Consider the following 27,516-nt stretch of genomic DNA (forward strand, 5'->3'; position numbering starts at 1 on the left):
CATTTACTGGCACTTTATTGTAATGGTACTGTTTACATACGCCTTACAATCAATGCAGATTATGAAAACTCATAGTCCGAAGATTGCTTTATATTGAATATGTAACTTTGCTGATAAAATAGCAATCTATATTGCAACTATTTTAGTTTGAGATACATAAATGATGTAAACACTCGTCAATAGACTTTATCAAGATAAATACGGATAAAACCCCAAACACGTGTTGTTGACATCCTAGCATTTAACCTGTACCGGTATATGAATATCAGGTGATTTTACCACATGCGATCATTCATGTGACGAGATGACCTAAACATAAGATAATACAAATAGTATCTGTGTTTTAGATATTTAATTTATAGAATGAGAGATGATACAATCAAGGTGTCCTTTTCTATAACATGTGATATTCAGAAAAAGGTTGAAAGCTATTAGCCAAGTCAGCATTTAATGTTGTGCATGGATATTCAATCGTTTCATTGATTTGCAGTATACAAATGACACGCTGACCCCAAAATATAAAACCTAATAAAAAACTTCATAATAACGTTACGACTCAATTTTCATTAACTTGCAATAAGGATTGTTAAGTTACTTTTCAGACAAGGTCTACTATTGTGCTATTTGCGGAAACAAAACCATATTTTTCAAAACTAAACATATTTTAATCAATAGATGTAAACAAGAGTTTATTTAAATTTATTGACCTTGGATGAAGTGTCCTCAAATGTGCCAATCACATCTTGTGAGTGAAAGGTGACACTTGTGATTCAATCATTACTGGATAATTCTAGGTAGCAATTGACCAGTCGCCAAATACGAGATCGCTCCGCCCACTAAGTTGTGTTTTCATAAAACGCTTTATCCATTACTCCGACAGTCTTTGCTTGTGGGACCATGTGGCCGCAATAAACGAAATCTGATTGATTATTTCGTGAGTTTGATTGACAGCTGGCGACTGGTCAATTAGCTGCTGATAATATCAGCTTGATATACAGAAAACATACCTATGATAGTAGATTCGTGTATTTCAATACATTTAAATAAACATGTGTTGTAACGTTAAGATGTGTCTTAATAGACTGAAAGGCGGTATGATTCTTCAACTTCCATAAAAATACTCTACATCAATATAATATGTTTGTGATTTTGTAATATCTTCAATACCGTTTACGTAGTTGTTCACAAACAAATGGAAATAATAACTACAAATGAAAAAGTATACGTACTGAGGTACCAGTAAACCTATTGTTAATACTTGTAATTTAAAGAAATTGAAGAGGTGTGATCACAAAGAAGTCACAGGGGGCCAAAGTACGTCGACTCTGGAAAAGTGACATGCATAACTTAGTGACAAATCTTTAAAAACAGACATAATAATACACACACTTAGTATTGCTAGTGGGACTTTTCAACACAAAATATGTATAAAAACCTTTTTTTATTTCTTATACTTCTCATATTAAGGATACATATGTAACAGTATTCATTGGGTTGAATTCCTACTGATGTGTATTATTTTATTTTAGATCCCTGTGAGCATTGTTATCAATCATTCACATATTCTCAATGACTTACTTTCACAATATTATTATATGGGACACTTGCAATAATCAAATTCTAACCTTTCCCAGGGTGGGTAAACAAATGTACTCATAAAAGCTCCAATCATTCAAAAAGAACAAGGCAGAGTTAACAGGTATTTCAGAAAGAACTCTGCGGAAATCACCATACAAATCATATGCCAAAATACTGCAAGTTGTTCCAAAATTAATGAAACTAAGGCAATCAAAGGTGCATAACTGCATGTAACAATATATCATATTTGTCAGTTGCAAACATGTACTCATCTTCTTCTGAATGCATATGACAGCAGAACAGGAAACCGTTTCATCCATCACAACCGCATCCTTTGCAAGCTCATTGCTCATTTTGAATTTGTATCAACACCGACATTCGCAAAGTTTTATTAGAATTTCTAAACAAATGAATTTGCGTTGGATATGCTATTGCTTTTATATAACGGGTTGAGCGTTGCAAATTGCGATTCAGTACAATCTGGCATCTGCACTTTATCAATAGTGTAAAAAGCGTTTAACATTAAAAACTTCTTCAATCATGAATATCGTACAAAGAAATTCTCTGCATCGCTCTATATTTTTTGCAAAACAAACATCCATTGATAAATATGTTCACACATGCACGCATGCAATTAATAATGTGACCTGCACGCATGCAATTAATAATGTGAACTTTATTTAACTTCACTTCAAAGACGAACGTGTCCCGAGACTGAAACAATGAGTGTGTAATGGGAAAATTCCACTAATCATACCATCATTAATTATGTGCCCTCGAACATTTCCATTAGTCAATAATTCTACTGTTTGTTTTTGTGTGTGGTCAAGTGAAGTATATAGTGAACTGGCACACTATTCTTAGAACAATTTTACTAACACAGTTGTTTTGTACCTGCTTGAAATGAGCAAAAATGTTGTTTTTGTGTTGCCTGACTATGGTCAGGAGACATATAGGTGTTACTTTGTCGGCGGTGGCATCGTCGGTGGCATCGGCGGCAGCGTCGGCAGCAGCGTCACACTTTTCAAAAAAAGGCTCATAACTTCTGTGTCCCTTCAGATATTGCTTTTATATTTAGTATGAATGTTTATCTGGGCAACAACTTTCCATGCGCATACAATTTTTTACCCCTGTGACCTTGACCTTGAACTTGAGGTCAGTGTACAGGTATCCAAATCTGCCACCCTGATTCGAAAAAGGCTCAGAACTACTGTGTCCCTTCAGATATTGCTTTCATATTTGGTATGCATGTGTATCTGGACAACACCTTTCCATGTGCATTCAATTTTTCACCCCTGTGACCTTGACCTTGAACTTGAGGTCAGCGTACAGGTTTCGAAATCTGCGACCGCGATTAGAAAAAGACTCATTACTACTGTGTCCCTTCAGATATTGCTTTCATATTTGGTATGCATGTGTATCTTGACAACACTTTTCCATGCACATAAAATTGTTGACCCCTGTGACCTTGACCTTGAACTTCAGGTCAGCGTTCAAGTTTCAAAATCTGCGACTGCGATTCGAAAAAGGCTTATAACTTCTGTGTCCCTTAAGATATTGCTTTCATATTTGGTATGCATGTGTATCTGGACAACACCTTTCCATGCGCATACAATTTTTTACCCATGTGACCTTGACCTTGAACTTGATCAGTGTGTTTATTTACAAGTATGACCATCCTAGATACATCTTGTGTGTGTTCTGTATCAGATTCCTAAAATTGAATGTCATAAAAGAAGTAAAATTTTTTTTATATGATCGTTCATAATCCAATTTTAAATCCAATCAGTTCATGCTTTTGTTTAAAATCCTAACATGGTGAGCTAATTGTTTGGATACAACTCTAGTTTTAGTTTGTTGTTAATAGAACTTTCATTGATATTTGCATTTACAATGCTAGAAATAATAAAATATAAAAAAAATGCATTCAAGTTGATATCAGTCAGTAAGGTTTTTAATATCAAAATAAGATACGACATTGTATTTTTCGTCATGTAACTAAGCTTTAATTTTAGAAAATGTTTATAGGAATCAAAGTTCATAGTTCTTAAGTTTGAAGTAATTTTTGTCACACAAACTGAGGTTGTATATATACTGTATATATACAGGGATCATATTTTCCCGCAACATCAATTGGTCTGGATTTAAATGGGGAAAGTGTCCGAAAATTTATATCCGAAATCATGACAAATTACGTTAAAATATATACCATTGATTTTGCCATAATAAATGTACAAGTTAAAATTCCCTAAGGTATTTTTTTAAACGGAACATACAAGTTTTCTCAATTGGTTTTATCATTTGCTATTTCATTGTTGTTTCGTGTGCTGTTTTATCTGACTTTTCTTTCATTGTTGTCAATATTATTAATCTGTGTAAGTCAATACCGATGTTTTATATCATTGTCGACTCAATAAAAGCTTACAAACATGCAATGAACCAAACAAATGTCTGTGCGTAGGTTGGCTACTGACAATAACAAAACCCAATAGTTAAGAAATAATTAGTGTACATTTGGCCTATAGTTTGTTGTCGAATAACCCACAGCCGATAGTTAAGGATAAAATCACGAGTGCGAAGCACGAGTTATTTGAAACCACGCATCTAAACTTCCGGATGTGGGCTATTCAACAACAAACAATAAAGTACATGAATTATTTCGATTCTAACACGATTGTTACTAAAGATTTATACAATGATTATTATTGTTCTTGTGTACTATTTCATGTGAAGTTCCGCCCATAAAAAATAACTTTCGGCTGTTCTGTCGATCAGATCCGCGACTTTCATTAAAAAATCGACGCCATTTCTATCTTCGGGTGGCTAAAAGGTTTAATTAAAAAAACACATCAAACTTAGTTTTTATACCAAATTGCATGTTTCCTTTCTAATTTTCTAAATTATTATGCATACTTATGTTAGCTGCCCAATTTGTTCACATGAACTGAGACCCGAAATGGCGGCCATCTTGTAACTGGACGCCATCTTGAATTTTTGACTATCAAAAGTGTGTATCAAACTTAGTTTTTATACCAAATGTCATGCAAAATTGAATATTTGCACAATTTTCATGCATAGTTGCCTAAGATATACCCAACATGGCTGTATAGATCGAATCGGAAATGGCGGCCATCTTGAAAATGGCCGCCATTTTGAATTTTTTTGTGGCTAACGATTTCTATCAATAGTGCATATCAAACTGAGAGTTCATGCAAAATTTCATGCTTGCTTACAGATATGCAAGATTTTTATGCTAATTCTCCTAGCTATAGAGAAAAGAAAGGGTGGTTATGAGTATATGCTCGTCATTATATGGACCATTTCACCCGCTTCGCACAGGCATAACCAATGAGGAACAAGTCAGGTCGAACTGCTGCAGAAAAAATGTTCAACGACTTCTTCATGCGCTTTTGGGTTTCGGCAGATATTACACCATGATCAATTTCGGGAGTTTGAGAACCATCTGTTTTCAAGTCTATAGAAGTTTTGTGGTATCACCCATTCTCAAACCACACCGTACCATCCACAAGGGAATGGATAGGTAGAACGGTTAAATCGAACACTTCCGGGAATGCTTAGAACACTAGACAAGGAAAAAAGAACAGATTGGAAGAGCCATTTGAATAAGGTAGTGCATGCGTACAACTGTACAAAACATGATTATACTGGGTATGCACTATTTTTCCTTTTATTTGGTCGTTCGCCAAGATTACCAATAGACCTAGAGTTTGGTCTAGATGAACGACTGACCAAGTAACGCATAGAGGTTACGTCTTGAAGTGGAAGGCAGGTCTTCAAGAGGCGTTTGGGATAGCTAGAGAGAAGGTCAGTAAAGAAGCAGAAGATGAGAAAAAGAAGCACGATCGGGCAAGAGTAAGCCAATCTCTTCAACCTGGTGACAGGGTTCTGGTGCGGAATTTTGAAAAAAATGGTCCCAGTAAGTTAAGATCATATTAGGAGGATAATGTTTACTTAATTGTGAAACGAATGGCCGAGGATTCTCCTGTATATGAAATTAAACCTGAAAAAGGTAATGGAAAGAATAAGGTAATGCATAGAGACACACTGTTGCCTTGTGACTTTCTTGAGGGGAAAAGGATTAATGTTAAACCATCAAGAGAAAACGCAAAGGAGCAAACCATGCCGATGTATAAAGGACAGGAAGTTATACAAGCGGATAAGGCTAGTAGAACATCTTCAAGTACAACCCAGGGTACGAGTCATTGATGGAGTTGGAATTGAGGGAATATTCTTTGATCCCAGAAGCGAAAGAGTTTGTTCCAAGCGAAGATCCTTCAATTGATGAGCACATAAGTGTTGCAGTAGAAGTGAGCGATGTTGATGAAGAAGCTGAAGAACTCGTTTCAAATGGAGATCATTCGATTGATGATCATAGTAGTGTCGCAGTAGAGGTCAGCGATGTTGATGAGATTCAGAGTAACGATGAAGAAGATGGTGAGCTCCATGATACTGGTTCAGATAGTGAAACTAATGAGAATGGGCCTCGGCGAACAGCAAGACACAGGAAGCCCAATATGAGACTCACGTACGATGAACTAGGTAAGCCAGAGTACCATCAAGTAATGTGTATATCCTGTGGGTTGTACCCAATCGATAATTGGTGGTAGGTGAATATGGGTAATGCATATGTGGAGATCATCCGGAGATCTCTCGCATATAGTTCTTCTATAGTCCACCTTATGTCAAGGTACATGTAAGTGTTCCTTTTCTTTTAGTCAGATTCCATCAGTGAAGACCTCTAATGTACGGAAACAAGATGACTTACGCCTGATGTGAGGGGGCTTTGAGCAGGATGACTTAAGCCTGAGGGTTGGATTCAGAGGTTGTAGCGAGGAAGTAGTCGATATGTTTGAAATTGACAAATGTAGGGCTTGATCAACCCTCACATTTTTTATTGGAATATTTGCGCAGTGTGACTATATCGTCGTTTTGGTGACAAACCCAACTTTTAGGGTAGAGTATTGCTGTTTGGGTATGTGGCTCAGCAGGATATAGTATCGTTGTTAAGATTAGAGGTAAGCGATCCCCTTAGTGTGGTGTCTCTGGTTGGAATTTGGAACTTTGTCAAGGGAAAAATGATGTTATTTTGAAATTTTCGAACGTTGTATATTTAATATGCCAAGTTCATGTGTTTTATTGTCTTGATATTATTATAGGAAAAACATAATGTAGTAGTAGATGTAGTTTTAGTAGTAGTTATGTATGCCGTTTTAATATCAGTTTGCCTCTCAGTTAGTATTATTGCAAATGTCGGGATGACATTTGTTTTACGGGGGGAGTGTGTGGCGGTGTAGATGGTAAGTAACCAGTACCCCCTACACATTTTTAGTAATTCAATAACTTTTCGGTAGTTCAACTGTTGGCGAAATCGGCGCACAGTCCATCTTCGCCATACCGATATGAAATAAAGAATTAAAACATCGTAATTTCTTTATTTATAGATCCATACCCCGGAACATAAGCTCTGTATTTCTTTAGTTCTTTATTTATAGGTACGTATACTCTTTACTTTCTGTCCACACTCTGCCCTTAATATCGTATTGATATAAACTTTCAACGGGACGTTATTATTTTTGTTCATAATTCCCTTATTGTTAAAAAATCGAGACTGAAATGTAAACACATGGTTTCCGCGAATTTTAACCCAGTTTTGTATATTGGTTATTATTCCGATATACTGCTTGTGTGTGAGTATTATGCTAATTGCTGTGTAAATACGCTATTTCTTTGCTATTTACTAAGCATCTTACTGCATCATCAATTATGTGTTTAAACCTGTTAATTAGGAATCATACATTAACTTGGTTCAGGCCATGCTGTTTCTCGATTGTTGTTGTTGTTCAGAGCTTTTTTACAGGTCCCACGCCCCTTCAAGGAGTCATTTTAGATGGACCTCAGCGCCTAATATGGGAATGTGGAAGCTATCGCCTTATATGGGAACGTGGGAGCTATCGTAGTAGATTCTGATAGGTTAGCTCGGTGTGTTTTCCCATGACGTAGTTGTCTGGTTCTTTAGTTAAGTAACCCAAAGACGGTTAAATACCACGTTTTATTCAATTTCAGGAAATGAATGCAATTTATCATTCCCTCTGTATATATTGTTGATTCTTACATCATGGTAAAGTACCAGAAGCACGGAATCGACAATGAATGTTTGTTTATCATAGTGTGTGTTGTTTAAACATATCATATGTTGATAAGACTGTAAACTTCTTCCAAATCATTAACATGTATGTAGATATAATGTGAATAAGCATAATGTTAACAAGAAATTCGTTGATATCCCTCGCCAATAAGCTTCTGGACAAAAAAGTGTTATATTTGACACTCAAAAAAGCATTTTTTTTCAAGATACAAAGGGCCATAACTCCGTTATTAACAGATGGTGTACAATGACATTTGGCGTGCATCATGCTTTATCCATATATATATACTCATACCAAGTTTCAATAAAATTCGCCAAAGCACTTCCAAGATATGGCTCCGGACGGACGGACAACGCCAAAACAATATCCCTCCGCCTATGGCAGGGGATAAAAACAATTTCTGACATCCCAGACATGAGTCTTTTACTTGGGTTTTATGGCAAGCCATAAATCTTTAAAAGTTTTATTTAATTTACGATTTTAGCCACTATTGTTTTTTACCAACAAAAACAATTAACATCAAACCCATTAACTTTGTACAAAAAAATTGCTTATTTAAAGTTATAACATTGACATCCTCCCCATGAAGTTTACAAGTCTTACTTTATTACATAAATTGTACTGCCTCCTTAACAATCTCCTTACATATTGCCATTGAATAAAGATAAGATAAAAGTATATTTCTAGGTCATCATGTGAGTGTTAACAATCAGTTATATAGAACATCTTGGATATATGCAGCCAGCATTCTGACTGACCAGGTAAAAAATTTCATATTTTCATTACTAAAATCAATGTTCTTAAAAAGAAAAACAATTTTGAGAGTTCTGAAGATTGTATTTCTATAATTTTGTAACTTACAGCCGAAAAATAAATAACAACAAGGTATGTTTGTGAAACACTATGTGACTCCATATATTTGATCTTTGACCTTGAAGGAAGACTTTGACCTTTCACCACTCAAAATGTGCAGCTCCATGAGATACACATGCATGCCAAATATCAAGTTGCTATCTTCAATATTACAAAAATGTACATTAAATGAGCAATTTTGACCCATTTATTTGACTTTAGACCTTGAAGGATGACCTTGACCTTGACTTTTCACCTCTCAAAATGTGAAGCTCCATGACATACACATGCATGCCAAATATGAAGTTGCTATCTTCAATATTGCAAAAGTTATGGCAGATGTTAAAGTTTGACGCAAACAAACAAACACACAAACAAACCAACAGACAGGGCAAAAAATAATATGTCCCCCACTAAAGTGATGGATGACAAAAAAAAACAATTGCATTGCCAGTAAGTCCAGTTATAAACAACATGCATAACATTCACATTTATTTCAATATTGGATACTTGCTAGCTGTCAATTAAACCAACCAATTGGATACTGTCTTATCGGCTGCACATGGTTCAACAAGTACAGAGTGTCAGAGAAGCTGACAGAATGCTGTTCAATTGTGCAATTCCAAGGATAGGTACGTCTGCCTGTAGTCTATCTACACACAAAGTGTCAATTCGATTCCACCATCAACACTTAAATAATTCCGATAAAAAACAATGTGTTTCTTTGTTACATAATAAGGACTTTGAACTTTAGTAACCCCAAATAGCCCCCAATTCAAGTGCAAGATTTCCTTCGAAAATGAAGTTATTGAACAGAAACGGTTTTCCTATCTTTTATAACAGTGCCCTTGAGTTTGTCCCAACTGGCTTTAGTCTGCATATCTGCTACCTACACACATAATTTCAGTGGAACAATAACAGCCAATAACTCCTTCCAGACTGAGGTAATTTTATGGAAACTGCTTTTCTATTTATAGCAACAGTGACCTTGACCCAACTAGCCCTTTTTAACAATCAAAAGCTAGGTATCCAAGCAAGCTGTCTTTATGAACAGCTTCAAGGTTGGCGAATGCAAATTTATTGACCAGAAGCAATATGTCCTGTTTGACCCTGCCAGCCCGCCTGCCTGCACCAATCTACTATCTAGGATTTAAACAATGATAGAACATCAGTTACATAATCAAAAGGAGAGCACAGAGGGTCTATGACTCAAGGTGCATAAATTATTGAAGATTAGACCTTGTAATCTTGCTTTGATTTCACAATGCATGCTTTATAATTCTTGGTCACAAATCTTGCATTAATTTTATGAGGTTTTATTCAGATTTAACCTGATGACCTCATTTTCTAAAGCACTTAACTCAAACTTGGACAAGCTTTTGCTAAGATAAACCTTCTAACAAAGTTTCATAAAAATTGCATGATTAATGTGACTATAGTGTTTGAACAAGGTGTTTCTAAGATTTGACAAAGTGACCAAGATTTTGACTCTACTTGGCCCAGATTTATATAGGATGTGTCACATAAAACAAGATACAAACAACTAAAACAGTACTTGAAGATGACAAATATATGTGCAATTGCCCATTTTAAGTAAGCAAGTTTAGTACATGTATAAGTAAAATTAATATTAAGGTGGGGTTATTCCCTACTTTAACTTTGATCAAGCATGAAGAAATAAAGCTTTACATTGCATTATTGAATCAATTGCAAACTTCAAAGGCACATAACTCTACTAAAAATAGCATGAAATTGTAATATGTTTTGCACTTCCATATATTATAGTAAAAATAAAAGCCCTGAAACGATTCGAGTTGATAGTCAGAGCACTACTAAACTTTGCTTATAAAAGTATTTTTAATTTGCAAAACAAGAGGGCCATGGGCCCTAAGGCGCTCACCTGAGACCCGAAGGCACTTAACTATTCTGGGAAGGTGGAGTGCAAAATAATAAAAGTACTTCATGAAACATAACTACTATCATAAGGTTCACATGAAGAAATTCGCTCGCCCCTGGAAACCATGCTCTTCAGAGCACCGAAGCCATTTTTAAAGTAAATCAATAAATTATAGGAACATATGTTCTCAGCATGTTTCATTAAGATTGAACTAAAATGTGACTTAAAGAGAGTTCACAATGTTTCACTACTATAATAGCAATAAATCTGCCGACCGTGTGTGTTGTTGTAGTTTATTTACAGGTCTTTTCCGCGTCTTCACGACTACATTAGGTACCTGCCCCTGTGATGTTTCAGGGGAGACAATCTCCAGATAAATTCTTGTCTGGACGCAGCTCCGCCGAGGGAGTGCAGCAAGAAGCTCTGCCTTTATGACCACTCTCGTCACCGGCCGTCGTCTTCAACCCCGAGACGGTTTCCCCAGTGCGTTGAGTGCACTGAGTACCGCCGCCCCGGGTCCACTCTCTAGGGCCACACCCTCGATGTTCTGATGCCAACACCAGGTCCACCCCGTACGTTCTCCACACTGGTAAGCTCCCTGTCCCGCTCTCTCCAGTCCCTCTCTTGGAAAGTATAGTGTGAAAGCCACACTACCTCCTAGACCCTTGCATACAGAGTGGCTCGGGCCCCCGGTCTTCAAGATCCTGGAGATAGCGAACCCCCGTCGCTTTACCAGTCCCTCTCTTGGAAAGTGTAGTGTGAAAGCCACGCTACCTCCTTGACCCTTGCATACAGAGTGGCTCGGGCCCCCGGTCTTCAAGGTCCTGTATCAGCGGTTGACAAGATCGCTGTATCTTCGGGGAGACAGCGAACATAGCAGTGTAGAACACGTCCGGCTCGAGGGTGGCGGACTCAGCTGGATTAACAGAGCCGCCCGCAGAAGTTCCCTCTATAAGGAAATATGTACAGGTGAGAAGATCTTCTGCGGTTGACTCTGGCCTCGGTCGCGACGCGCACGCTCCAGCTGCTGACCGAGAATCTGCCGACCACCTCAGGGCCTTACTTTTAAACAAACTGGAACTATTTTCAGACTCACCTTGCAATGATAATTCCAATTAATGCAACAACCAACCTTATTTAAAACACAAAACTTTGATTATCACACCAAAACTACCGACCTCATCCAAAAACTGTTTGCCATAACAATTTGTGTTCCACTCTTTTAAGTCTGAAGGTCTTTGATGTGAGTTTCCAGCTGGGGCCTATTTCTAGGGACTAAGGGCATTTATGCTGCAAGCCTGTTACATCACATTACAATTTCAAAAGGTATCAATGAATACTACTGTACCAGAACAATTCAGGCACAGTCAATAGAGAATTAATTAGTTGCTGATAAGCAGGTTGATAAATGGGATCATTGAAGAAATAAGAGTGCATTCCTGACAAGCCATGCATTCATGATTGGAGGTCAAACACAATTCAAGTTATTTGTTATAGTTGTTTCTCCCCTAAGTAATTTTATGTGAAATCAATATTACTACTTAACATTTTGAGAGTATGTTATAAAGTGTTTCAGATGGCATAAATATGTTTGTTGCACTTCATCCCCAACCAATCATCATCATAATAATCCTCTTCAGAAAGGAACACAAATAAACAAGAGCACCGCCTTGCGGGTGCAGACCGCTCATCTATTTTCTTTTTAAAGGTGAAGGGACTCTCATTTTCAATCACAAAGGAGGGAGGAGTGGAGTGAAGAGGGGTGTATAGTGTGGGGTTGTGGACATTTATTACATTATCTTCCAAAAAAGCGAAAAAAAAAAAAAAAAAAAAAAAAATCGGGGGGGGGGGGTATAGTGTGAGGGTGTGGTGATAATTTGTGAGATGATCTTAAAAAAAAAAAAAAAAAAAAAAAAAATCAAAAAAAAAATTTGGGGGGGGGGTGGGGGGGGTGGGGTGGGGGGTATAGTGTGAGGGTGTGGTGGTGATTTGTGAGATGATCTTATAAAAAAAAAAAAAAAAAAAAAAAAAAATTAGGGGGGGGGGAGGGGGGGAGGGGGGGGGAGGGCACGGGGGATGGTTTGGGTGAAGTCTATTGTGGTATGTCAGGTAAGAGTAGTTTCATCAAAGTATCAATCAAATCTAATCATAAATAAAGAAGTTATGGCAATTTTAGCAAAATTTAATAATTTGACCTTGAGAGTCAAGGTCATTCAAAGGTCAAAGTAAAATTCAAGTTGCCAGGTACAGTAACCTCATGATAGCATGTAAGTATTTGAAGTTTGAAAGCAATAGCCTTGATACTTCGAGTGGATCGAAACACAAAATTTAACCATATATTAAAAGTTACTAAGTCAAAAAAGGGCCATAATTCCGTAACAATGACAACCAGAGTTATGCAACTTGTCCTTTTACTGTACCCTTATGATAGTTTGTGAGTGTTCCAAGTATGAAAGCAATATCTATGATACTTTAGGGGTAAAGTGACCAAAACATAAATCTTAACCAAATTTTCAATTTTCTAAGTATAAAGGGCCCATAATTCCGTCCAAATGCCAGTCAGAGTTACATAACTTTGCCTGCACCGTCCCCTTATGATAGTTCATAAATCTTGCAAGTATGAAAGCAATAGCTTTGATACTGTAGGAATAAAGTGGACCTAAACACAAAACTTAATCAAATTTTCAATTTTCTAAGTATAAAAAGGGCACATAATTCTGTCAAAATGCCAGTCAGAGTTACATTACTTTGCCTGCACAGTCCCCTTATGATAGTTAGTAAGTGTTGCAAGTATGAAAGCAATAGCTTTGATGCTTAAGGAATAAAATGGACCTAAACACAAAACTTAACCAAAATTGTCAATTTTCTAAGTATAAAAAGGGCACATAATTCTGTCAAAATGCATGCCAGAGTTATCTAACTTTGCCTGCCCAGTCCCCTCATGATAGTAAGTAAGTGTACCAAGTTTGAATGCAATAGCATTGATACTTACTGAGAAAAGTGGAACTAAACGCAAAACTTAACCAAAATTTGCAATTTTTTAAGTACAAAAAGGGCACATAATTCTGTCAAAATGCACGCCAGAGTTATCTAACTTTGCCTGCCTAGTCCCCTCATGATAGTAAGTAAGTGTACCAAGTTTGAATGCAATAGCATTGATACTTTCTGAGAAAAGTGGACCTAAACGCAAAACTTAACCGGACGCCGACGCCAACGCCAACGCCAACGCCAACGCCAACGCCGACGCCGACGCCAAGGTGATGACAATAGCTCATAATTTTTTTTCAAAAAATAGATGAGCTAATAAAAACAAGAGATGTGTTTGTCAGAAACACAATGCCCCCTAATGCGCTGCTTTTTTTTTTACCTTTGACCTTGAAGGATGACCTTGACCTTGACCTTTCACCATTCAAAATGTGCAGCTCCATGAGATACACATGCATGGCAAATATGAAGTTGCTATGTTCAATATTTCAAAAGTTATTGCAAAACTTTACTGTAATATTAAAGTTTTGGGTTGTTGTTTTTTTACCTTTGACCTTGAAGGATGGCTTTGACCTTTCACCACTCAAAATGTGCAGCTCCATGAGATACACATGCATGCCAAATATGAAGTTGCTATGTTCAATATCTCAAAAGTTATTGCAAAACTTTACTGTAATATTAAAGTTGTGGGACAGAATGACAGACAGACAGGCCAAAAACAATATACCCCCGATCTATCGATCCGGTGGCATAAAAAACTTGGCAATTTAACTGTATATCTTATCGGCAGAATTAATATTCAGATGGCTGCATGGAGATCATGAATATCATAATATGCATAAATTTCATTCAACATGTACATTGGTAGTTTCTTAGTAGAGTGTAAACAAGGTTACACTATAAAGCAATTTAAAGCCATGTTTTTCAACAAACCATAACCATAAAGGAACTCAGCCTAGATATGATAACAAGATATCCATAAAACCAATGTTTTGACCAAGTTTCCTTATGATTGGACAAAATATGTGACTTTTAGAGTGTTCACAAGCATTTTTACTATATAAATATAACCATAAAGCCCCCCTTCCCCCTGGCGGCCATGTGTTTTCAACGATCCAAACCATTTTGGAACTCAACCGTCGTATTCAGGAAACAAATGTTTTGACCAAATTTCATGATGATTGGGCAAAAAATGTGTCTTCTTGACTGTTCACATGTTTTCACTATATACATATAGAGAAAACTACCCCACCCCCTGGCGGCCATGTTTTTCCACAGATCAAGACCATTTTCATACTTGTCCGAGATATCCACATACCCAATCTTTTGACCAAATTTCATGATGATTAGGCGAAAAAAATGTGACTTCTAGAGTGTTCACAAGCTTTTTTACAACATAAATATAAGGAAAAAGACACCCCCCTGGCAGTCTTTTTTTTTCACCGATCCGAACCTTTTTTAACTTAACCGTCTTATCCATGAAACAAGTGTTCTGACTAAATTCTATGAAGATTGGGCAAACAATGTGTCTTCTAGACTGTTCACATATTTTCTCTATATACATACAGGGAAACTGCCCCACCCTATGGCGGGCATGATTTTCAAATGATCACTACCATTTTCAAACTCGTCCGAGATATCCACAAAACCAATGGTTTGACTAAATATCATGATGATTAGGCAAAAAATGTGACTTCTAGAGTGTTCACAAGCTTTTTTCACTATGCAAATTGGAAAATGACCACCCCCTGGCGGCCATGTTTTTTTTACTGATCCAAACAACTTTTGAACTCAATCGTTGTATCCAGGAAACAAATGTTCTGACCAAATTTCATGAAGATTGGACCTGCAGCAAAGTGACTTCTAGAGTGTTCACATGTTTTCACTATATACATATAGAGAAAATTGCCCTGCCCCCTGGCAGCCATGTTTTTTTCACCGATCTGGACCATTTTCGAAGTCGTCCGAGATATCAATAAAACCAATGTTTTGACCAAGTTTCATGATGATTGAGCAAAAATTATGACTTCTAAAGTGTTCACAAGGTTTCTCTATAGCCATTATATAAGAAATACTGCCCCACCCCCTGGCGGCCATGTTTTTCAACTGACCAGAACCATTCTTTAACTCAAACAACATATCATTAACACAAACATTTTGACAAAGTTACATGAAAATTGGGCATCAAATGTGACTGCTACAGTGTTCACAATGTTGTTTTTTTTTTTACCTAGTGACCTAGTTTTTGACCCAGCATGACCCTGTTTGGAACTCAAACAAGATAAAACTTAAAGACTAATTTGAAACACAAAATACACATATGCAGTGTTACAGACCAACTGGCTAAATGATTAAGTGATAAATATGACTTCTAGATTGGAATACTGTTTTTTTTCTAAAATAAGACCCGATGACCTTCTTTTTTTAAAACAAGAATCAGGCCCTGGTCAACAACTTAAGTGTGAACTTTGCTAAAAGAGTTCAAAGAAACATTTAAAATTATTATTTTTAGTTACAGAAACTTTCTGACACTGCAAGAGCTGCTGAAGGTTTTCTGCAATGGATGAACAAGCTTTCAAAGCCCAACTTGATGCTGTAAGAGCTGTAGCAGAGAGATCAATGGTAGAAGAAAGAGCACGGTCTCAAAGAGCAATGGCTGAACAAGAACGAGCTTTCAAAGCCCAACTTGATGCTGCAGAGAGATCAATGTTAGAAGAAAGAGCACGGTCTCAAAGAGCAATGGCTGAACAAGAACGAGCAAAGTGTCAAATTATGTAAAGATCATACTGAAAGTGATACAAAACATTATAAATTAATGCTACAATCTGTAGTGTTTATTAATTAGACTATTAGATATACACAATTATGTAATGGCAAATTTTAAGAAGATGTTCAACTTTGTTTTTCTTTGGATATTACTTTGTATTTAGAGTAAAATCTAAGAGGCCTCTAAGTTCACTTGTGATTTATATCAGAATTATATAATATTGTATTATCAATCATATTTCATTAATATTCCTGGTTAATTGGCATTACTTTTGTATTCATTATTGGAAATTTAAGTATAAAATAACAATAAAAAGCTAGTGCTTTTCATGCATTTTCAAATAGTTAAATTATAATTTTCACCAGGTATAAATATACATATATTATAAATAATTTTAAATGTTTCTTATAATGTATTGCAGTAGTTTAGTTACTTGTTCCCACATGTACATGTATATGTATTCAATTGTGCTACTTAACGTCTAAAAGTCCTTTCATTGTTGATACTTAATTGAACCAAGTTATCTCACCGAAAGCTTAGGGTTGTTAAAACACTATCATGTTTGTGTCCTGGGTAGAACATGTACTTGATGTCTTTTGGGGTATCCACTAAGCCACATCTTTACTTGACACTTATGCCATATGTCTATTCAGACAGCTTCATCTGATCAGCTATTTATTAACAACAGTTATTAAAGATCGAAATATTCTGTATCTAGGTGCTAATTTTACATTAGTAATAAGAAATTAATTTGTTTCTGTATTTCCAAATACGAAATGAAGAACAAGAAGAGGTGACATTGTATGTTTTATTGTCAATAAGTATTGTAATGACTAGGTTTTCATAATTGAACGAGTAATACATTAGTTTCAATAGGAAAAGAAACCATATTCGCCACTGAAATACTATGAACATAATGTTGGAATGAAATAAAAGATAATGTGTTATAATGTGTTAGTAGAATGTGAACATAAAAGACTCAATATTGCAAGCATCATAGTGATATTTTTTGGCAGAAAGACAGAACATAATATAAACAAGAGCTGTCAGAAAACAGCGCGCTTGACTTTTCGAGTGCTTGACAGTATAACATAAGCCATCATGGGGAAATTGTTCATATTCAATAATGTCAAGGTAATATAGTCATATTCTAACTGGAAGAGGACCATAATTGAAACATATTGATCGCGTATGTTTTAAAGAAGTGGTACATTATAGACGATTTTGAGTTCAGGTATATTTTCCACAATCTATTGAACATTTGTAAAACCATAAAACAAACTAATAAGATTATATTTCAAGTTTGCCAGCAATAGCTTAGGTGGGATGGTTGGACAGTGTTTCAAAAATAAAATAATGAAAATAAATATTAGTGTTTTTTACCATGTTTCAATCAAGAGGGCCATGATGGCCCTGAATCGCTCACCTGACTTACCTTGCTACATCAACTTAAATTTTATCAGACCCATATACAATACCAAGAAAGATTTCATTAATTAACACATTCTGACAAAATGTCATTGAGATGTGATGAAAACTGTGACCTCTTTCATCTACTCAGTTTAATATCCAGTATGGATAAAGATATACATTTTCATGGTAAAAAACACTCTTTTTATTCCAATATTTCGCCCAAATGGGCTTTATCAAAGTTTACATCTTTCATATACACATGGTTTTACTAGAATTGGCCCAGTGACTTAATTTTTGACCCCAGATGACCCATATGCGATCCAAAATCAGATATTATTAAGATAAACATTCTGACCATACTTCATAAAGATCTGATGAAAACTATGACCTCTACTGTCTACACAAGGTTTTTCTATGATTTGACCTAGTGACCTAGTTTTTTACCCTAGATGACCCAAATACAATCCCAACCCAGATTTCATCAAGATTAACATTCTGGCCAAATTTAATTAAGTTTGGATGAAAACTGTGACCTCTACTGTCTACAAAAGTTTTTTTTTATTTGACATAGTGACCTTGTTTTTGACCCTAAATGACCCAAATTCAATCCCAATACAGATTTTAACAAGACAAACATTCTGACAATATTTAATTAAGATCTGATGAAAACTGTGACCTCTATTGTCTACACAAGGTTTTTCTATGATTTGACCTAGTGACCTAGTTTCTGACCCCAGATGACCCAAATACAATCTCAATCCAGATTTTATCAAGATAAAGATCCTGACCAACTTTCATAAAGATTGGATGAAAACTGTGACCTCTATTGTCTACACACAATTTTTCTTTTATTTGACATAGTGACCTAGTTTTAAACCCCAGATGACACAAATACAATCCCAACCCAGATTTCATCAAGATAAACATTCTGACCAAATTTCATAAAGATTGGATTAAAATTGTTATCTCTATTGTCTACACAAGGTTTTTCTAATATTTGACCTATTGACCTAGTTTTTGATCCCATGTGACCCAAATACAATCCCAACCCAGATTTCATCAAGATAAACATTCTGATCGAATTTCATAAAGATTGGATGAAAACGGTGACCTCTATTGTCTACACAAACAAATTGTTGACGGACGCACTTCGTGACAGGTGAGCTATTTTTATATTATTTGACCTAGTGACCTAGTTTTTGCCGCCAGATGACCCAAAAGATTGGATGAAAACTGTGACCTCTACTGTCTACACAAACAAATTGTTGACGGACGCACTTCGTGACAGGTGAGCTAAAAAAAAATCTATTTGTGAGGGGTGGAGAGGGTGAATAATGTAGGGGTGTGGTCATATATTAGATGATATTTCAAAATAAGAAAAAAAGGAAAACACATTTTTTTTTATTTGGGGCGGGGTGGATCTGTCCATTGTGGTATGTCAGGTAAGTGTTGTTTTGTCAAAGTGTGAATCAAATCTGATCCTAAGTAAAGAAGTTATGCCAATTTAAGCAAAATTTATTTAATTGACCTTGTTGAGATTCAAGGTCATTCAAAGGTCATGGTCAAATTCATCTTGCCAGGTACAGTACCCTCATGATAGTAAGAAAGTATTTGAAGTTTGAAAGCAAAAGCCTTGATACTTTAAAAGGAAAGTGCATCTAAAGACAAAATTTAACAAAATATTCAAAGTCACTTAGTCAAACAAGGGACATAATTGTCACAAAACCAGGTTTTCAATTTGAAAAAAGAGTCTGATAAAGGGAGACAACTCAAACTGAACTGATTATTTATAATTAACCCCTTTGTTTCAAAATAAATCTAATTTTAGTCGTGGTGACCTTGACCTTGGAGATATTGACGTAATTCTTTCATGCAACACACTGTCCAATGATGGTGAACAAATGTGCCAAATGATTTTAAAATCTCACAATGAATGACATAGTTATGGCCCGGACAAGCTCATTCATGGCCATTTTTGACCTTTGAACTCAAAGCGTGACCTTGACCTTGGAGATATCGACGTAATTCTTTCGCGCGACACACCATCTAATGATGGTGAACAAATGTGCCAAATGATTTTAAAATCTCACAATGAACAACAAAGTTATGGCCCAGACAAGCTTGTTCTGCCCGCCTGCCAGACTTCCCGCCCACCCGCCGACATTCGCCAATCTAATAACCAGTTTTTTGCTTCGGAAAACCTGGTTAAAAAGGGCCATAATTCCGTCAAAATGCCAACCAGAGTTATGCAACTTGTCCTGTACAGTCCCCTTATGATAGTTTAAGCGAGTGTCCCAAGTCTGAAAGCAGTAGCTATGATACTTTAGGAGTAAAATGGACCAAAACACAAAACTTAGCCAAATTTTCAATATTCTAAGTATAAAAGGGGCCATAATTCTGTCAAAATGCCAGTCAGAGTTACATAACGTGCCTGCACAGTCCCCTTATGATAGTAAGTGCTGCAAGTATGAAAGCAATAGCCTTGATACTTTAGGAATAAAGTGGACCTAAACACAAAACTTAACCAAATTTACAATTTTCTAAGTATAAAAAGGGGCATAACTCTAAAAATAATGTAGATTTAGAGTTATGCTCTGGACAAAAATCCGGAGTATGCGCTTGCCTGTGTGCATATAAGGCAATTTAGTAGATTAAGAGTTATGCTCCGGACACAAATTTACTTTGAAATTAAATAAAAGAAGATAATAAAAAACTAAGGTAGATAGAATAATGGTTCATAATCTTCTCCTACTTTTTTCTTACTTCCATCTATTTATATTTCATATTTCAAGTAAATCCCTTTAGGAGATTTAGAGTTATGCTCCGAACAAAAATTTACTTTGAAATAATATAAAGGTAGATAATTCCAAAAACTAAGGTAGATAGAGTTTTGGTTCTTGGTCACTGCACTTCTCCGAGTTGCCATATGTTTATATTCTAAGTTTAAAGTAAATCAATTCAATAGACAAATTAATCATAGCAAATATATGCACCCAATGTAAAGGCTGTATAACTTATAAAAAAACATGTATGACAGAGATATTTTGATAACAATCTTCATATGTAAAACATGTAAATAAACATGAACATGTGAGTTATGTAAAGAATGCATCTTCAATATGTTTTGACAAACATGGCAGACACAAAAATGGTAAGTTTTTTATATTATATAATTATTTCATGATAGATAGGCAATGCGAAAACAGACACGAAAAGATTTCAGAGTGGCATCGAATATCAATACACGCGCAGGACTTGCCGACCTACGCTTGTACATGCTCGTCCCCCTTCTACGACAAGAGGCAGCGACAGTGGACTTGACGATTCGTCTAGCGTAAGAGTGCGCGCTTGCCTGTGTGCATAGAAGGAAATTCAAGGAAATCCACAGAAAACTATTCGACACCTGGGACAAATATGAGGACGATGCAATCACCATCACACAACTACCGAGGAGATGCAGCCACATCGCAGGCCTTGGGCCCCGATTAAACACATGATCCAATCCATGACAAAGACGCCTGAAAAGGAACATAGACATATAACAGACAGATGTCTGACTGTACTGTTTGTTGTGTACATAATATATGAAATGATATCTGTGTACTATGTAGAATTATTGAGTGGAGTTGTATTTAAATGTATTGTGTAATATTGTGTTGTATTTGACTGTGTCTTTATGTTATATATGTTAATATTTGTTTGGTGTAAGATTGTTTGCAAATAAATGGATGTTTTGTGAAATGTAAATATATGAGTATGTTATATGGTTCTTAGAGTCTGATTGGGGCTTAAAGTCTTAATGGGGCTTAAAGTCTTAATGGGGCTTAGCGTCTGAATGGGGCTTAAGAGTTTAAATCGTTCTTAGAATCTGAATGGGGCTTAGAGTCTGAATGGGGCTTAGAGTCTAAATGGGGCTTAAACGGGCCTTTTCACAGATTTTGGCAAGTAATGAAGTTTGTCATTAAATGCTTTATATTGAAAAATGTTCACATAGGGTCTAAAAATCTCCAGTAAAAAAAACAAGAATACAATTAAAGAATTTTAAAAAAGTAACCCTGAACGGGGCTCGAACCACTGACCCCTGGAGCCATGGAGTAAAAGTCTACCACTCTATCCACTAGATCATCCGCTCTCATGCCATGACAAAAGTATTTTCTAATATATATATGCAATCCTCATAGTATAAACAAGAAATATCTTTAAAAAAGATATACGGCGTTGATTGTGGTTGGAGTTAATGAAAGGTAAAGAGTTCAATGAATGAGATCAAAGATAGCGAATGTCTTTTTCTGTGCAGTTCTAAGCTGCATCAAACGCAGTACGGGATGATACGCGGGAGTTTTCGCGGCTTATTTTACACTATTACATATTGCTGGTCATAAACCTATAGATACAAAACAGAAAACCAAAAGAAGAATGGAAGTGAAATTAAAACATACGAGTCAACCAGCCACACGCGAAGTATCTGTACATATTTTAAATATTTATACGCGCGCTCTTCGAACAAACCTGTTTTAGTGGTGTGTCTGGCATTGCTATTTGATTCGACTATTAACAGTATCGAGAATCATCGCGCTCATGCTTAATTCATTAGTCAATATGATGGAATAATTCTTGTTAAATTAATTAAAAATAATATTTATCATAGTATTGTTGAAAACACATTAAGAATCTATTATTGACATACCATATTATATCGCTGGATATCTTCATTTAACATCTGTCTGGTCTAAAGAAAATTCCAGTTCACCTAGTTCACGCTATAGCCTCTTTATTATGTAACGATTATTTTCAGGCCGCGAACTCCGATCAGCACATAGGGAAGAGACGCAGCGATGACCTGTATGTAAACTCTGACATTCACACACAGTGGCCGCAAATTGACCCGATATACCTCGCGGGTTGAAATGCAATGCATTAAAGTGAGTCTTTGCTTCCACTGCCTTTTATACTTTTACATGTTAACATGTTGACAGAAATGTGGAAGTTAGTACTAAATATCAGAACATAGCCTTTAAGTGCAAACGTTCTCGCGCTGAAAATCTTCTGAAAATAAAAGGGGGACGCACAAACTGTATTGATGTCGAGATTGAGTGTAAAACTGTTCTATCTATAAAGCATTTTTATTAGAGATAAAATTGTTTCATGCTGAACACGCAGTAAAACAGTGTTACAAAGACGCGGATATGTTTCCAATGTTCTGGTCGTATTCTCAAATCAGCCAATGCAGTCAATGAAGTGTATTCATCTGCACTTGGCCGCGGGTAGTTTTATTTGAATTCTATTGGACGCTAACACAGGTCACGTAAAGGTGAAAAGCTGGCGTAGTCAGCTCCGCCGAAAAATACAACGACAACAACAGAATTCTCCAAATTATACAATCGTTTCGCGTTGCAACGCTTTATAATTTTCAGGTTTTCAAATCATCAAAAGATGCACTTAATGGATATTTTAGAGCATGGTAAATGTTCAGCATAACTGTGCACACCTAAAACAATTTTTTTAAATTTTGTCAATTTACCAAAGCGTGAAAAGGCCCCTTTAAAGTATTAATGGTGGTTAGAGTCTGAATGGGGTTTCGAGTCTAAATGGTTCTTAGAGTCTGAATGTGGGTTAGAGTCTGAATTGGGCTTAGCATCTGAATGGGGCTTAGAGTCTGAATACGACTTAGAGTCTGAATGGGGCTTAGAGTCTGAATGTGGATTAAGAGTATGAATGGGGCTGACCATCTGAATGGGCTAAGAGTCTGAATAGGGCTTAGATTCTGAACGGGGCTTTAATGTAAAGAAGTGAAACTCCACTTGCTCCTGCAGTTTTGCATTTCTTTTCTACACACATTCGTGGTCCTTTATTTGAGGCAAGTAACCATTTCCAAAACAGTACGGCACAATTCAAAACAACATGCACACATAGTAGAATAAAGCTGGGGTCACCACCTTGGAACAGTCGATACAAAGCATTGGGGGTTTGAACCGGTTTTAGTTCGCTCAACCTCACACTTGGCCCAGCAATATTCATAATACATATAATTGTAAATAAAATTTAACTCCAATGCATTGCAACTCAAATTAACCCATTTATACCTAGCCTCTAGAAAAAAAGGCATGATGCGGCGTCTCATCAGGGTCTGCGCTGGTTGCTTAAAGGAATTTCTGAAAGAAATATTCTAAATATAGAAATAAAAATACTAGACATCCCAAATTTTGGAAATAAATTGATACAATTTTGAAGTTTGGGAGAGTCCAACAGGCATAAATGGGTTAAACAGTAATAAAAGGGAATAAAACACATTCAATTAAATAACCATTTAATAACTCAATGTTAGAAAGGAGACCAGAGCAACTGAGTTAACAACTATTTGAGGAACAACGAAATGAAATTACCAACAAGTGTCAACTACATCCCTTCTATTTACATTTTTTTTAAGAATATAGCATCATATAGTTAATCCATTAGATCATCATGGTGCAAATACAGGAAGAAGAAGCAATATTGGGTGTAAAAGATCCATATTACATAGCTTGGTTGTTTATGTGACTGTATTATACTATGCAAATAAATGTAAAAGAAAATGAATGTAATACCTAAAAAGAATCAAAGGGCTGAAGGCACTTCTGCAGTTGTTGGCTCTTTGAATATAACTTACAGTAACAGGACATGAAGTTTACTTTTGAATACCAATGTAATTTACTTTTAAATGTCTACAGACTAAATGAGGCTAAGAGCCTTAACAGGGGCATAGAGTCTGAATGAGGCTGTGTGCCTGAATGGGGCTTAGAGTCAGAATGAGGTTTAAAGACTGAATAAGGCTATGATTCTGAATGGGGTCTATAGTCTAAATAGGACTAAGGTTCTGAATGGCGCCTAGAATCTGAATGGGGCTTATAGTCTTAATGGATACTAATGTCTCAATGAGTCTGCATGGAGCTAATCCTCAAAATGGGGCTTAGGGTCTAAATGGGATGTAGACTCTGAACAAAGCTTAGATTATAGTTTAAATGGGTCACAATGTCTCCATGGCACTAAGTTTGAATAGAGATTAGAGTCTTAATGGGGCTTAGAATCTGAATGGGGATAAGATTCTGAAAGGGGTTTAGAGTCTACAAGGGGTTTAGAGTCTGAATTGCTCTAACAGTCTAAATTGGGCTAAAGATCTGAATTGCTCCAACAATCTCAATCTGTCTTGGAGTAAAACTGGAGCTTAAAGTCTGCATACCCAGGCGAAACGATGACCACGGTAGACCATGGTCACCATGGTTTTTGATGGTTGATCATGGTATTTGATTGTCAGCCATCAAAAACCGTGGTGGAACATGATCAGGAACATGGTTGACCATGGTTGACCATGGTCACAAAAACATGGACCATGGCCAGCAATGGTGACCATGGTCAACCATGGTTGGCAATGGTGACAAAAGACAGACCATGGTTGGACATGGTCACACAAAAAAAATGGACCATGGTCGGCAATGGTGACCATGGTCAACCATGGTCGGCAATGGTGACAAAAGACAGACCATGGCTGGACATGGTCATTGCTGTTTTTACAAAGGAAGACTATTGTGTGCACAGGAAGTTGAAATGGGCAAGCTGAATGAAGACACATGGTTTATGTTATATTTGGAAATGTAAGTCTTTAATAAATTACCGGCTAAACTGATCAGCCATTGGTTCCATTGTAACTTCTTAGGCACTGTGTTCACCTATGTTTCCCAATTTTTGCTACATTGTATCACTTTTTCCTGTGCTTTATGAATGTTTTTGTAATCAACATAATCAGAAGCAAAACCAATCATTTCATACTCATTAACTGTTTGCCAACATGTCGATGACGTGTCAGCAATTCAAATTCTTTTATTACAATGTTGAATTTTATCTATAAGTTCTTTCAGTAATTCAATGGCCCTGGACACATAATATTCCCTTAAAGTAAGAGCCTTTCTACACAAGTGTTCAATGCCAAAAAGTTAATTATTAATGTCAAACTGTCTTTTATTTCTAGTTTTGGTAAATAAAAAACAGAACTATCAAGCCTGACCTTTTTCCTGGAATTCTCTAGGAAATTCCTGCAGAAATTCCAGCAGTTATCATCAGCCTTTTTCTGTCAAAACCATGACCTCTTAAGCCTGTGGTGCTGTTTTATAAAAGGAAGGCCATATGACTATGGTCTACCATGGTAGACCATGGCCAACCACGTTTTGTTAAATGGCACCACATTCTTTGACCATGGTTGACCATGGTATATGGCCATGGTCGACCATAGTATTTGACCATGGTCAACCATGGTATTTGGCCATGGTTGACCATGGTCATGATGACCATGGTCAAAGACTGTGGTGCCATTTAACAAAACGTGGTCTACCATGGTATAACATGGTCAAATGACCATGGTCAACCATGGTTTAGCCATGGTAGACTATGGTCATATGACCTTCATTCGCCTAGGTGGGGCTTATATATTATATATGGGGATTATAATCTGAATTGGGCTTATAATCTGAATGGGGCTTAGAGTCTGAAGGGGGCTTAGATTATAAATGGGGCTTAGATTCTGAAGGGGGCTAATAATCTGAATTGGGCTTATATTCTGAATTGGACTTATAATCTGAATGGGGCTTATAATCTAAATGGGGCTTAGCATCTGAAGGGGGTTTACAATCTGAATGTGAATTAGAATCTGAATGTGGCTTAGAGTCTGAATGAGGCTTACGGCCTGCATGGGGCTCAGTGTGTTAATGGGGCTTAGAGTCTGAAGGAGGCTAAGAATCTGAATGGGGCTTATAATCTGAATGGCGCAAACAGTCTGAATGGGGATTTGAGTGGAAGCTTATATTACTAATGAGGCTTAGAATCTGAATGGGGCTTGACAGTGAGGTTAAATACATATGAAACATGGGGTTATACAGTGGCACATTAAAGATTTATTGTAACTCCAAAAAACTGAATTTTCTTTAAACTTCAAATAACTCTTACACCAAGGAGATATGTTCTGGTCCAACTTTTCTCCAACCACATGTAATATGCAATGATTCACCCTGTACACTAGATAAAATTCTTGATACTGAACAGCTGCAGTGGTACATTTCTTTGTTACTATGTACACATTTATTTCTTTAAACCAAATAGTATGGATGTATGTCAAATAACCAGTTATCACTATATTTAGCTCAGAGCGCCATGAACACCTTTTCTGATAAAAAAGGGTACAGCTTCAAATCATGTCAGATAAGTCTATAGATAATTGAATGGGAATAGGCCTCAGTGTCAATCGCTCTCATCACATGTAGAGTATTTACTGTGTTGTGAAGTAATGAACTTTCTCCCTGAAAATTTTAACACTTGTCTATTTGAAAGCTGATGAAAAACCAGGGATCTGTCCTCGGCCCATCCATGTTCCTCTACTACATAAATGACATCCTTTTAGCAGATGACACCATTGCATACCTTACCATATCAGAAGACACAGACTGCATTAAATTACAAGAAGACCTTAACAAATTAGCATTGTGGGAAAATAAATGGAAAATGAAATTTCACCCTGACAAATGTCAAGTCATTTCAATAACCCGCAAGCGCAAAACCATCACCCATCAATATAAACTCTATAACCACATTTTAGAACATGTCAAATCAACAAAATGCCTTGAATGTACACTGAATGAAAAGCTTAATTGGGGCGAACACATTAACAACATCAGCAATAAAGCCAGCAGAAACCTAAGCTTTATCCGAAGAAACCTGAACATTGCGTCCACAGCCATCAAGGAAGAGGCATATATGTCACTCGTCTGCCCATTATTGGAATATGCCTGCACCATCTGGGACCCATACGTAATGGGAGACACGGATAGACTGGA

At 36.5% G+C, this 27,516-nt stretch overlaps 1 long non-coding RNA gene across 1 annotated transcript; it reads left to right on the forward strand.

The window, feature by feature from the left end:
- The first annotated feature begins 8,382 nt into the window (after positions 1 to 8,382).
- On the forward strand, positions 8,383 to 16,169 carry LOC127868598 (uncharacterized). The gene is made up of 2 exons (XR_008044192.1): positions 8,383 to 8,506; positions 15,992 to 16,169. It is a non-coding gene; the product is annotated as an uncharacterized LOC127868598 (long non-coding RNA).
- The last annotated feature ends 11,347 nt before the right edge of the window (positions 16,170 to 27,516 follow it).

This window comes from Dreissena polymorpha, chromosome 1 (assembly GCF_020536995.1).
Source record: "Dreissena polymorpha isolate Duluth1 chromosome 1, UMN_Dpol_1.0, whole genome shotgun sequence".
NCBI lineage: Eukaryota > Metazoa > Mollusca > Bivalvia > Myida > Dreissenidae > Dreissena > Dreissena polymorpha.